This window comes from Halichoerus grypus, chromosome 12 (assembly GCF_964656455.1).
Source record: "Halichoerus grypus chromosome 12, mHalGry1.hap1.1, whole genome shotgun sequence".
Taxonomy (NCBI): domain Eukaryota; kingdom Metazoa; phylum Chordata; class Mammalia; order Carnivora; family Phocidae; genus Halichoerus; species Halichoerus grypus.
In genome coordinates this window covers 12,796,865-12,809,027 of record NC_135723.1, presented here as the reverse complement: position 1 = coordinate 12,809,027, position 12,163 = coordinate 12,796,865, and the positions used below count along the sequence as shown (strand labels likewise).

At 35.9% G+C, this 12,163-nt stretch overlaps 1 protein-coding gene across 14 annotated transcripts in view; it reads left to right on the top strand.

Moving 5' to 3' along the window:
- The window catches only part of SUGCT (succinyl-CoA:glutarate-CoA transferase), a 773,157-nt gene that overhangs the window by 231,000 nt on the left and 529,994 nt on the right, over nucleotides 1–12,163 (top strand). The gene's annotated exons all lie outside the window — the stretch shown is intronic.

Sequence of the window (12,163 nt, the reverse complement as noted above, 5' to 3'; positions counted from 1 at the left end):
TGTTCATTTTCTTTTTCTGCTATAAGGGTATATAAGAGAAGGGTTGGTATACTGGTTTTTTCACATCCTAACTGTGTTCTGTAGGCAAGGTGCTTACCCTTACTGAGCCTTGGTTTATTCCTCTGACAGGTTGTAATATGATCTACTTTAGAGCTTGATTATGGAGATTAAATGAGACAATATGTGTCCACTGCCAAGCACAGTGCTTGGAGAATGGTAATGGTAGCTATATTAAATGACAGATTTCATACTTTAATACTTCTTAATATGAGATGACTAGGTGACTGTTGACACTGCATAATACAAGGTCATTCTGGGCAGAGTTAAACAGTAACTACTTACAAATGTTGGATAAATGAACTACAGCCTTTTAATATCCACAGGGTAGCCCATGGGTCTGCTGTACATGTGTGTGCAAGATTTTTTTAACTACTGTTTTCCTTGTATTCTAACTTTTCTTGAAGAGGATTAATGCGGATTTTGTTGAAGTTTGTGAGAATGGATACTAATGGCTATTATTAAATAAATAAATAAATAATTCTTTATTTCAACAATACTGAGCACCTACAATGTGCCAAGCACTGGGTAACAGTGAAGAATAGGCACTGTCTTTGCTCCTAAGGAGCTAACTTGTTGCTGGGAAGACAATCAAGTTAGTGATTGATGCAGTAACAGAGTAAGTGCATGATGATATGGGCATGAATGAAAGGGGCACCTAACCTGGTTTTGGGAGATGAGAAATTTCCCAGAAGAGGAAATCTGAAGCCAGGTGAAGCAGTGATGGGGGCCTTGGGTTAGCAGCAGAGGGGTCCGTGAAAACATCTAGAGAGGTTTGTACAAGCCTTGTAAACCATGTTATGAAATGCGAACACTATCCTAAGGGCAGGAAGGAGCCTCTGAAAGGTTTTATGTACACAAAGGCATTTGTGTTTAGAAAAACAATTTTGGTGGTAGTGCAGAACGAGTAAAGATTGTGGGTAAGAAGACCAGTCAAGAGGCTGTTGCAGTACTCCAGGCGAGAGGAAATGGTGGTTAAGAGGATGGAGATAAAGCAAACAGAGACAAGACCTGTTAAAGATTTAGAAGTGATATTACTTGGTCTCTAATTGAAAGTGAGGATATATGAAATATGGAGGATTTAATTTTGATGCCCAAGTTTTTTACTTAAGCCTCTGAGTGGATGTTGGTGCCGTTCATTGAGATAGGAAACATGAGAGGAAGAGCAGGTTTTGTCTGGGGAAATGGGGAAATGATGAGTTCTTTTTTAGACACATTGATTTTTTTCATGCTTATGGGATCTTCAGATGGCGATTCCCCCTGCTCCAACATCTGTAATTTTTCCTAAAGTGATTTCCTAAGGAAACTTAGGAAAGGAAAGGAAATTTCTAGCATGTGTCTGATTTCCCGTCAGGCATTCTAGTCAATTTTTTGGGATACCAGCAAAGCACAGGCACCTCACACCTCAAAAAAGAGAGAAAAAATGAGAAAAATCTAGAAAGAAGTTACTTAAACTTCAGCATACTTTTAAATTTTATGTTAATTTAAAAAGTAAAGTTTTATTTTGTTGTTTAGTGTTGTTTTAACTTAAATGGTGAAGGCGGTGGGAACCAGAGACAAATTTGTGAGTCATTGGCATAAAGATGCTAATTAAAGTGACTGAGTGGATGAGATTATCTCAGGAGGGAATGAAGAACAGTAGTTTTCTTTCCTGACTGCACACTGGAATCTTTTGGGCAACTTTAAAAAAATTCTAATGCCTGAGACCTGTCCCTAGAGATTCTGACTTCACTGATCCAGGGTCACCTGGGTCAAGGTTTGAGAAGCTCTGGCTTAGAGTGAGAAGAGATCCCAGTAAAGAATATGGAGTACCATAACACTTAAGAGTCAGGTCCTAGAGGAAAGTAAGCCAAGTGGGCTGACTCAGAGTCCAAGGAAACAGTACTCTCCAGGGGCATCAGGTGTAGCTGCGTCATATGTGCTTGATTCAGATGATTGAGTTCAAAGACCAATCAGCCAACCAATCAACTAATCAATCATCAGAATCCTCCAAGGTCTCCATCACTGCCAACTAAAGTATCCCTTGCTGGGATGTGTAGGATGAAAAGGACTGCTATGGTTAAAGGCTCGGGTACTAAGTCTGCATGCTAGAGAAGGGGGCTTGGCAAAGGCATTCATACAGGTATCTGGCCTCAGTGTGTGTGTGTGTGAAGTTACCTTTTTCTGTTGTAGTACTATATAGCTATAAGTATGAATGATTATATCCAACAGAGAGGGTAAGTTGAAAGTGGAAGCTTAAGTCTGGAAGCAATAACATAGTTTAAAAAAAATTGAGATATAATTCATATACCATAAAATTAATCCTTTAAAAATGTACAGTTCACTGGTTTTTTAGTATATTCACAAGCTTGTATAACTATTACTACTATCTAATTCCAGAAAAAAATGTAATTTTGACCTATGTGATAGGATAAGAATTTGCTTTTAGTCATTTTATTTGTAAAATATGATTTAATCTAATAATATATGAAAACAGTTCTAGTTTTAAAAATTACAAAGTGAAATGCAAACAACAAAAACAAACCAAAAAAACCTAACCCATTTAGAAAAAAATGCTGGCATTAAGATATTTACTAAAAGTATATCAACTCACTAAACAACACCAAAAATATCCCTTATTTTTAAAAAAAAACTGTTGGGGTGCCTGGGTGGCTCAGTCTGTTAAGCATCCGACTCTTGATTTTGGCTCAAGTCATGATCTCAGGGTGGTGAGTGTGAGGCCCGTGACAGGCTCTGCACTGGGCGTGGGGCCTGCTTAAGATTCTCTCTCTCCCTCTGCCCCCCCCCACCCCACGTGCTCTCTCTTTCAAAAAAAACCCCCCAAACTGTTTTACTTCCGTACAATGAAACCCAACATCATTTGCCATGAATAGGAAGATAAGAGTAAGAATAAATATAATGGAAATTAAGAACATAAGATTTAACTAAGTAAGGTAAAGATACTTATTTTCAGTGTCTCTCAGATCTCTCCTGTCACGTCCACTTACCTCCATCACTGCTGCCCCCACTCTGGTCCATCATCCCTCAGAATACTGCAGATTCTCGTTGTTCCCCGGCTGCCACTCTGGCCTCACAAGCATTGAAGACCCAGTTTTTAACTTGGCCGACCTGGCTCGCATGATCTGTCCTTGCTTCCCTGCCCTTGTTCATCTCCCACCATTCTCTTCCGTCTCTACTGTACTCCATGTAAACTGCCTGCTCATTTCCTCACACGAGTCACTCTTCTTCCAGCCTCCAAGCCTATCTTCCTGACATTTTCCATCTCCCTGGAACACTCTCTGCCTCCTCTCTTTGCCTCATAAACTCCTACTAATCTTTTAGTCACCTCCTCAGGAAGTCTTCCCTGACTACATTCTTCCCGCCCTTGCCTACTGAGTCAAATCTCCCTTTGTAAGACTTTATATATATGTGTTGTTTTTTGTGATTACTTGTGTAATGTTCATTATCTGTCTTAATAGGTTATAAATTCAGTAAGGGCAAGGGCTGGATCTGTTTTGCTTATTCTTGTATTGCTCTCACGTAACACATTGTTTGGCACATAGTAGGTTCTCAGTATATATTGTCTTGAAAAAAATGAATAAGTAAGTGAATGGATCCGTTGTCCTTGACTGCTTGTATTCTGAGTTCCGTATTCTTTCTTACTCTCTCTTGACTAGATGCTTCTCTTCCCCTGGGCTGATGTGATGATGGCATAGAGTTGTCATCTTTGTCTGCCATTGTCTGAAGTTCAGACTTGAAGGACAGAGTATATTCATTGGCTACATATCCATAGCTGACATTAGTATTGATTTTAATTTACCACTACTCAGAAGTAGGCAATCATAAAATTGAAGAAAGTCCATTTTCCTATAATGTATGGATTCCCCAATTTGCTAATTTTCAAAATCATCTGGAGACCTTTTCAAAATGTAAATTCCTCTTCATGGGAGATTTGTGGGGCTCTGAACTCTACCTGCTCCTCCCTGCACACATATTCTAACTTTGCCCAAATTGAAGGATCAAAAAAGAGTAATTTCCTGCCAAAGGGGTAATTGCTAAGTCTCTCTGTATGAAGTTGATTGCTTTATATGTAGCTGGGGCTGCAGGAAGAACTGTACCTAGGGATCCTCACCTGCAGGGGTTCTTTTCACCATGCTTAGGATGAGTGTAAAGTGTAAAGTGAGAGAGGGAGAGAGAGAGAGGGACAGAGAGAGAAAGATGCAGGGAGGTGGAGATATACTTAAAGGTTAACTGTGGTTATCTCAGTTTTAAGATTTGGGGTGATTTTCATTTTTTCTTTTGCTTCTCAGTGTTTTCTAAACATTTCTACAATTTGTGTATATTACTTTTTAACAAGAAAACAGTGTTTTTATAAAGTGCCTCAGCTATAATTTGCATCTGTGCAAAAATGTGAACACAATTTGCTTTAAACCAACAAATAACAAGCTCAGTGCTAATTTATCGAGCGCCTGTCCTGTGTTAAACACTTCATCTTAAATAACTCCTAGTAACATTGTGCAACATATATTATTATTATTATTTTACAGATGGATAAACTGATGCTCAGAGAAGTGACATGACTTGCCCAGAGACTTTTGTAACAAATGGCACAGAGCTAGATAGTCCCAACTCAAAAGACCATGTTTCTTTTATGCTAATTGTTTTATTATTATGAACATTCATAAAAATGCCAGAAAAGAAGAATCCATTTTGACCAAGTTCTCAGCTGTGACTTACTCAATTTGCATTATCTCTCTCTCTCTCTCTCAATTACTTGAAAACAGTTTATTGCTATATAAGTGCTCAGTAAATGTTGTTTGGTTACTTTTCGTGACTCCAGAAGTTAAATATAGTGCAGGATGAGCCAGGAACTCTTTTTTTACGCTTTGCATTCAGTGCTTTGTTTGTTTGATTTGTTATTTTGATTTCTCCTACAGCTTGTGAGCACATAGACAGTAAGCAGTGATGCCAGTGAGGAAAGAGTAGGAAAGGTTACTGTACAAAAAAAAGTCAGTTATTAACCTTCAGGAATGGAGGTGTGGAGTCAGATGAAGGGCATGATTTCCTAGGCATTTCAAGTTTCTAAAGTAATTTAAAAAAATATAGATAATGAATTAATTATATTTTGTTTTCTCTTCTGCTAACTGAGTATGTTTGGGAACTTGAAAAAATAGTACACATTGTTTAAAAATATCACTAAGAAGTCTCAGCTACGCACCAGAGGTTCATTAAATTTAATATTTTTAGAAGACATTTTCAGTTGTTAAAGAGTTTTGGTATTGTTTCCTTAGTACCTTAATCATCACTGCTCAGAGATAACGTTCAGCATTGTACTGATATTCAAAAAGATTATTAACAAAACTTCCATTTCATTTCCTGAGGTATGGGAAGAAAAGAATCTTTTGATTTTCTCCTCCCTAATTTAAAAATCATGTTCACAGGAAATTCTTTATAATTCTTTTAAATAAACAGGAAACATAATTATTTGCTTGGGGTGTATATATGTGTGTGTTAAAAATAGTATAGGTTGAGGAGTACAATGTGTTTTTTAAAAAAATCAGGATTACGTAACATGCTTCAAATGAGATCCAGGGTTGTGTGTGTGTTTTTGACATGGTCTTACTGGCTTGAGGGTTTTTTTTTTTTTTTAAGTTTTGTTTTTGAATTTTATTTTTCTGACGCTCTTCCTGTTTTCTTATAAGTCCAGCAATGGAATAAGAATTGAAGAGCTGGCGGATTCACATGGAGACAGTTTTTGTAACATCATCTGTCAGGTGTCTGCTTCTTTCTTATTAGTCATCTGGCATTTTGAAGACCGATTGAGGCCATTACAAAATGTACTGCAGATCATAGACCTTACAACTTTAATTAATTAATGTTCACAAAGCACTGTGCAATTGATTAATAAAACTGGCTGTTGAAACATACTGAATGGTTAGCTCTTTTTATAATTTTCTCTTATTTCCACACCAAATGCATGAATCTGATTAAAAAAAAAAAAAAGAGCCATAGCTGATCTTAAACACTTTTTTCTTTTGAGCTTTTTTTACATTATTTACCATTTGTATAGGGATATCTTTCATAGTTTTGCTTCTTCTGATTTTCCTGGTACATATATATTCCTGAGGGATATAGATTTTTCTCAGCTGGAAAACACCGTTCAAATGTTATTTTCATTCTTAATAGAATTAATTTTTGATGTCAATGGAAAACTGTAAAATTATTCAGGCCATTAACCAACATCTATTTAAACTTTGAAAGAGAAAATTAAAGATTATAGGGAATGCTTTCTAAGAAAAAAGAATATTCCATGAAGAATGTTTATTTACAAGAAAAGGTACTATTTGTTGTAAAACACCGCAATAAATGTGAGTATAAGGAGCAGATACATCATGAATCAAATAACTGTGAAAGATTCAATGCAAGTAACCTAGGTATGCTGTCCTCTAAGAATTCATAATCTCAAATCCATATTGATTTTTCATAAAAATAAGTTGTAGCACAAATTTATAAAGACAGAGAGAATTATTAGTTTATAAAAGCCAACTCTAAATGTAAAAATTTATACTGTATATAAAAATTATATCATGTGGTTTAATTGTATGTCATAGCAGTAATTATAACTAAACAGTTTCAGAGAATTCATAGTTGAGAACACTGTCAGTGAAACCCAAAGGAGTAAAATTGTGATAGTGTGAATTCCTAGATGATGTGATTTGAAGTTAGAAAGTCCCATTTTTGTCTACTTTCACTTTGTATGAAGAAGTTAAATAATTCTAGAAATAACGGGTATTTAATTCTGTGGTTTTCCACTTCACTATAATAGAGTAAGATTTATATCAAATTTAGATCAGTGAAAGGTAACCCTAAAGTTTTATAGATTTTATCCTTGAAGAGCATTGTGAGATTTTAAAATTATCACAAACCTGTACCTCTGAAACAAATAATACATTATATGTTTTTAAAAAAGAAGATAGTAGGAAGGGAAAAATGAAGGGGGGGAAATCGGAGGGGGAGATGAACCATGAGAGACGATGGACTCTGAGAAACAAACTGAGGGTTCTAGAGGGGAAGGGGGTGGGAGGATGGGTTAGCCTGGTGATGGGTATTAAAGAGGGCACGTTCTGCATGGAGCACTGGGTGTTATACACAAACAATGAATCATGGAACACTACATCAAAAACTAATGATGTAATGTATGATGATTAACATAACATAATAATAAAAGAAAAAAATTACTTTTAAGTTAATATCATAATCTGAGGATATTAATTTTGAATGTGAGAATTGTTCATTGGGAGAGTATGTATTCTTGAAGAAAGAATATAATACAAGGAAGTTCTCATATTTAAATCAGGAAGATACTGAGTGTCCGTGGATGTCAGTCTGTCTATACGTGTGTCTTTTTGATTGTCCTTGATATTGGAAGTCAAATGCAAATTTATTTTTGTAAGTAACAGCAGAGATAGACAAGTGATTTATCTATGATTGACTCATTCTGTTTGTGGCAAATCACTTTTGGAAAGTATTTTCAGCGGTTTTGACAAGATAACTGGTTTTAATAGGAATGAGTCAATGACAGGAGTAATAGAAATCTGTGAGGATGTTTCAGGTATTCTGTAGATAAAAAGTATATGCAAGTTGAATTCATTATCATAAAGAGTTCACATAGGTAGGTACAAAATAGCTATATGATTTTTTTCTTTTTATGTCTGCAGTTTACTGGCATTTATACCTAGGCCCCTTTTTGTATCTGGTCAAATACAAAAATGTTCTGGTAAATTTTTAAAAAATTTTTAATGTTTTGTTGTGAAGTAGGACTTGAAGTTCCTAGTGAAGCATCTGAGTTACATGGCACCACGTTAGAGATGCATGTTGCTACTGTATAAACCATAAGACAAAACACTGATCAAATGTGTCGGGTACTTTCCTGGGCAAGTGTTTATACAGGAAAAGATTCAGGAAAGAGGGATATTAATTAATCTAGCCCTGAGCAAAAGCTATTTCTGGGTTGAGGATGAGGAAAATCAACAATTACAGTTTGAATTAATATTTATATGGTGATTTTTGCTTGTATTTTCTGATTCCACCTTCAGAGTGCCCTCCTGAGGTAGGTGTTGTTATCTTATTTTACACACGAGGAAACTGAGGGTCAGAGATACTGCCGTCAGTCACAGGTGAGCAGGTGAGTTTTACTCAAGTCTTCTGGCTCCATATTCTTTACTCTTTCTTTCCATCAAGTGGATACAGAGGCAAAGTGTTAGTCCACATTAAGGGGATCAGCACACGTGTTATGGGAGACGCAAGACCTGAAAGCCTTCAAGGAAATGCAAAATCTAGATGTGTGGAACTAAGGATGTCACACACTGCATGAATGATCCATTAACTGGATTCAGCCTGCAGATGAGTTTGGTATGACTAGTCTGGTGTTTTTAAAAAGTCTGAATTTGAAGGGCACCTGGGTGACTCAGTTGGTTAAGTGTCTGCCTTCGGCTCAGGTCATGATCCCAGGGTCCTGGGATCAAGCCCTGCATCAGGCTCCCTGCTCAGCGGGGGAGCCTGCTTCTCCTTCTCCCTCTGCCTGCCTCTCTGCCTGCTTGTGCTTTCTCTGTCTGTCAAATAAATACATAAAATCTTTAAAAAAAGTCTGAATTTGAATGCGTTAGGTAGAAAAAGCATTTTCTACTTGTCTCAGTCTCCACTACTCTCCCATCTAACTGCTCTCACTTCTAATATCTGCTCAGACTCTGATGTTCTTTGAATATGCAGTCCTGAGTGGAATGAATCACATGAACAAGAACATGGAGGAAAACATGAAGGTGAACATAGAGAGCAATTTCATCTGGCCTGAGCATAGGTTTTTATCCAGGGAACTTTGGTAGGAAGTTGTTAAGGCCCGGATTATGGATGCTGTTTGTCCTACATCTCCCAATGCCCGCCCCCCCCCCGCCCCCCCGCTTCCATGAAATCTAGTTTGGATGAGTTGGCCACAGTCCCAGTGAGTAGAAATTATATTCTGATCTATGAGGCTGAGTTCTTAGAAGGGAGGTCCTGAAATTTCAAGCTTAATTGAGGTGGGTCCAATTTCTTGGGACAACACTAATGTAGACAGAACACAAAGCTGTGTTCTGAGCTTGGAAAAGGAATCGTGGTAAGTGATGTAAAGTCCTGAGTGTTGCTCTGAATATTGGCTGATGTTAGTAGTACAATTTTATGGGACACTGGAAGCATGTTGTTTTATTGATAAATGTTTTAAGGGTCAGGGGAAGAGTAGAAAGTGCAGTTTCTTTTCTTTTTTGCATATGTATAAGATTGTTTCTTGGGATACCTAATTAAGGCAAGTCCCTTTGATTGGATACTTTGTGGGGGGCATTGCTTCTTTTCTTCCAATGGACTTTTGAGCCTTTGGAGGAGAAATAAGGTTATGAGAAATTACCTATGGATATCTATATCTGTATTTATATCTAAATCTGGATTTTGAAATCATGGGCTTCTTTTCCACCTCAGGGCCTTTTAACATGCTTTATTTCCTGCATGTAATGTTCTTCTCTAATGGAGAAGATGGAGATGATTTGTTTTTATTCCTTAAGTTCTTTACCTATCAGCACAACTATCCCTCCTATGAGAGATTATCTCTGACCTATCTAAAAAGTAAGTTCCTTAGCCCTATCTAAACAGTAAGTTCCTTCCACCTTTATTCTGTTCTTTATGTGTTGTTAATTTTCACCACAGCATTAATCAACTTATAATTATTTTGTCTACTTACATATTTGTAGTAACATATCCTCATAGTAATGTACCCCACAGTATCCTCAGAGAATGTAAATTTTGTAAGGACAGGGATTATAAATTCAGAATCTAGTTCCACAACAGAATGGATCCTCAAGTAAGTATTTGCAAATGAATAGATAGTTGGAATAGAATTGAAGAAAAAAATACAATGGGTGTTGATAAGAGAATGTGCCATAGATTCCCATGTCAGATGGAGGGTGTGGAAGATGTTTTTCCATTGTGTATTGTAACAGGAATTTAATGTGTAATAGCAACAGGGGATCTCATATATATATATATATATATATATATATATATATATATATATATATATGTATATGATGATAGTTTCATATTGCTGAAGTAGAATATTGATTAATTCTTTAAAAAATTATATAATGAATACATTTTGAGTGTAGAAAGTTTAAATGGCATTTAAAGGCTGTAAAGAGAAAGTAAAACTTCTCCTTCCCTCTAATTCCATTTTCAGTTAATTACTATTAATACATCCTTACATATTTTTCTGGAAATTTTATATGGTATGTATCTGTCATTGGTTTTATTTATCTTTCTATATAGTTAACTAGTTATCTACTTGTTATCTAAACCATTTTGATTATAATAGAAATATGGGTCTGCCATTTGCAATTTTCATTTAATATATCTTGGATATTTTTTCATGTGAACCCAAAAATCTTGTTTAGGTGGGTGCCTGGTTGGTTCAGTCAGTTAGGCATTTGACTCTTGGTTTTCCACTCAAGTCATGATCTCAGGGTTGTGGGATCAAGCCCCCTGTAGGGCTCTGTGCTCAGTGCAGAGTCTGCTTGTCCCTCTCTCTCTGCCCCTCCCCCAGCTTGCATGCACACACACACACACACACACACACACTCTCTCCCTCTCTCTCTCTCTCAAATAAATAAATAAAATCTTTTAAAAAATCTAGTTTATATATTTATAGCCACTTCATGTCAATATTATATAAAACTTTTTTTCTACAGCTCCATTTTCTCCCTATTCCTTTTTGCTGTGATTTTCATACAAATTTTATCTTTATAATTATATATCCATCAACATGGACTTATAATTATTGCTTTATGCAGATGTCTTTTAAACCAGGAGGAGAAAAAAAGAGTTACAAATGAAGATACATTTATGCCGTCTTTTATATTTGGTCATGTAGTTGACTTACTGGTATTCTTTATTTCTTTATATGATTTTGAATTACTCTCTAATGTCCTATCATTTCACTTTGAAGAACTCTTTAGTATTTTCTGTAGGGCAGGTTTGCTTCCAATGTATTTTCTCATTTTTTATCTTAATTTGTCCTTAATATTTGAAAGATAGTTTTGCCCAATACAGGATTCTCATTTTTTATCTTAATTTGTCCTTAATATTTGAAAGATAGTTTTGCCCAATACAGGATTCTTGGTTGACATTTTCTTTTCTTTTAGCACTATAAATAGGTCATCCCACTATCTTCTAGCCCCTATGATTTCTTATGAGAAATCAGCTGTTAATCTTATTTAGGCTCGCTTCTATGTGATCAGTCTCTTCTCTCTTGCTGCTTTCAAGATTCTTTGTCTTTATCTTTTGATTGTTTGATTATGATATGTCTACATGTGGAACTCTTGATTTATCCAACTTGGAGTTCACAGAGCTTCTTGGATGTATAGGTGGTTTTTTTTAAAAAAAAAATTTTCATCAAAGATAGGATGTTTTGGCTATTAATTCCTTAAATTTGTTTTGTTTTATTTTCTTTAGCTCTCTCTTTTTGTCTCTTCATCTCCTCTTTCTCTCTTCTCTCTCTCTCCCCCCTCCTTTTTCCTTTTGGATTCCCATTATGCCTATATTGGTACACTTGATTATGTTCCACAGGTCTCTGAGGGTTTTTAATTTTTAAAAAAGTTTTTTTCTCTTTCTGCTACTCAGACTAGGTAATCTGAATTGACCTATCTTCAACTTTGCTTTCATCTGTCAGCTCACATCTGCTATTGAGCTCTTCTAAGTGCATTTTAATTTATATTATTGTACTTTTCAACTTAAGAATTTCTATTTGGTTCTTCTTGTAATTTCAATTTCTTTATTGATATTCTTTATTTGGTGAGACATTGCTTTCATACTTTAGTTCAGAACACATGGTTTCTTTTCATTCCTTGAAGATATTTTAAATAGCTGATTTAAAATTTTTGTAGTGGGCTGAATGGTGGCTTTGATGATATATTCATGTCCTAATCCTTGGAGCCTGCCTTACATGGCAGAAGAGTAATTTATGGCAAAATATGTGATTAAGTTAAGGATTTTGAGAGGTGGGAGATTATCCTGGATTACCTGGGTTGGCTCTAAATGTAATCACATG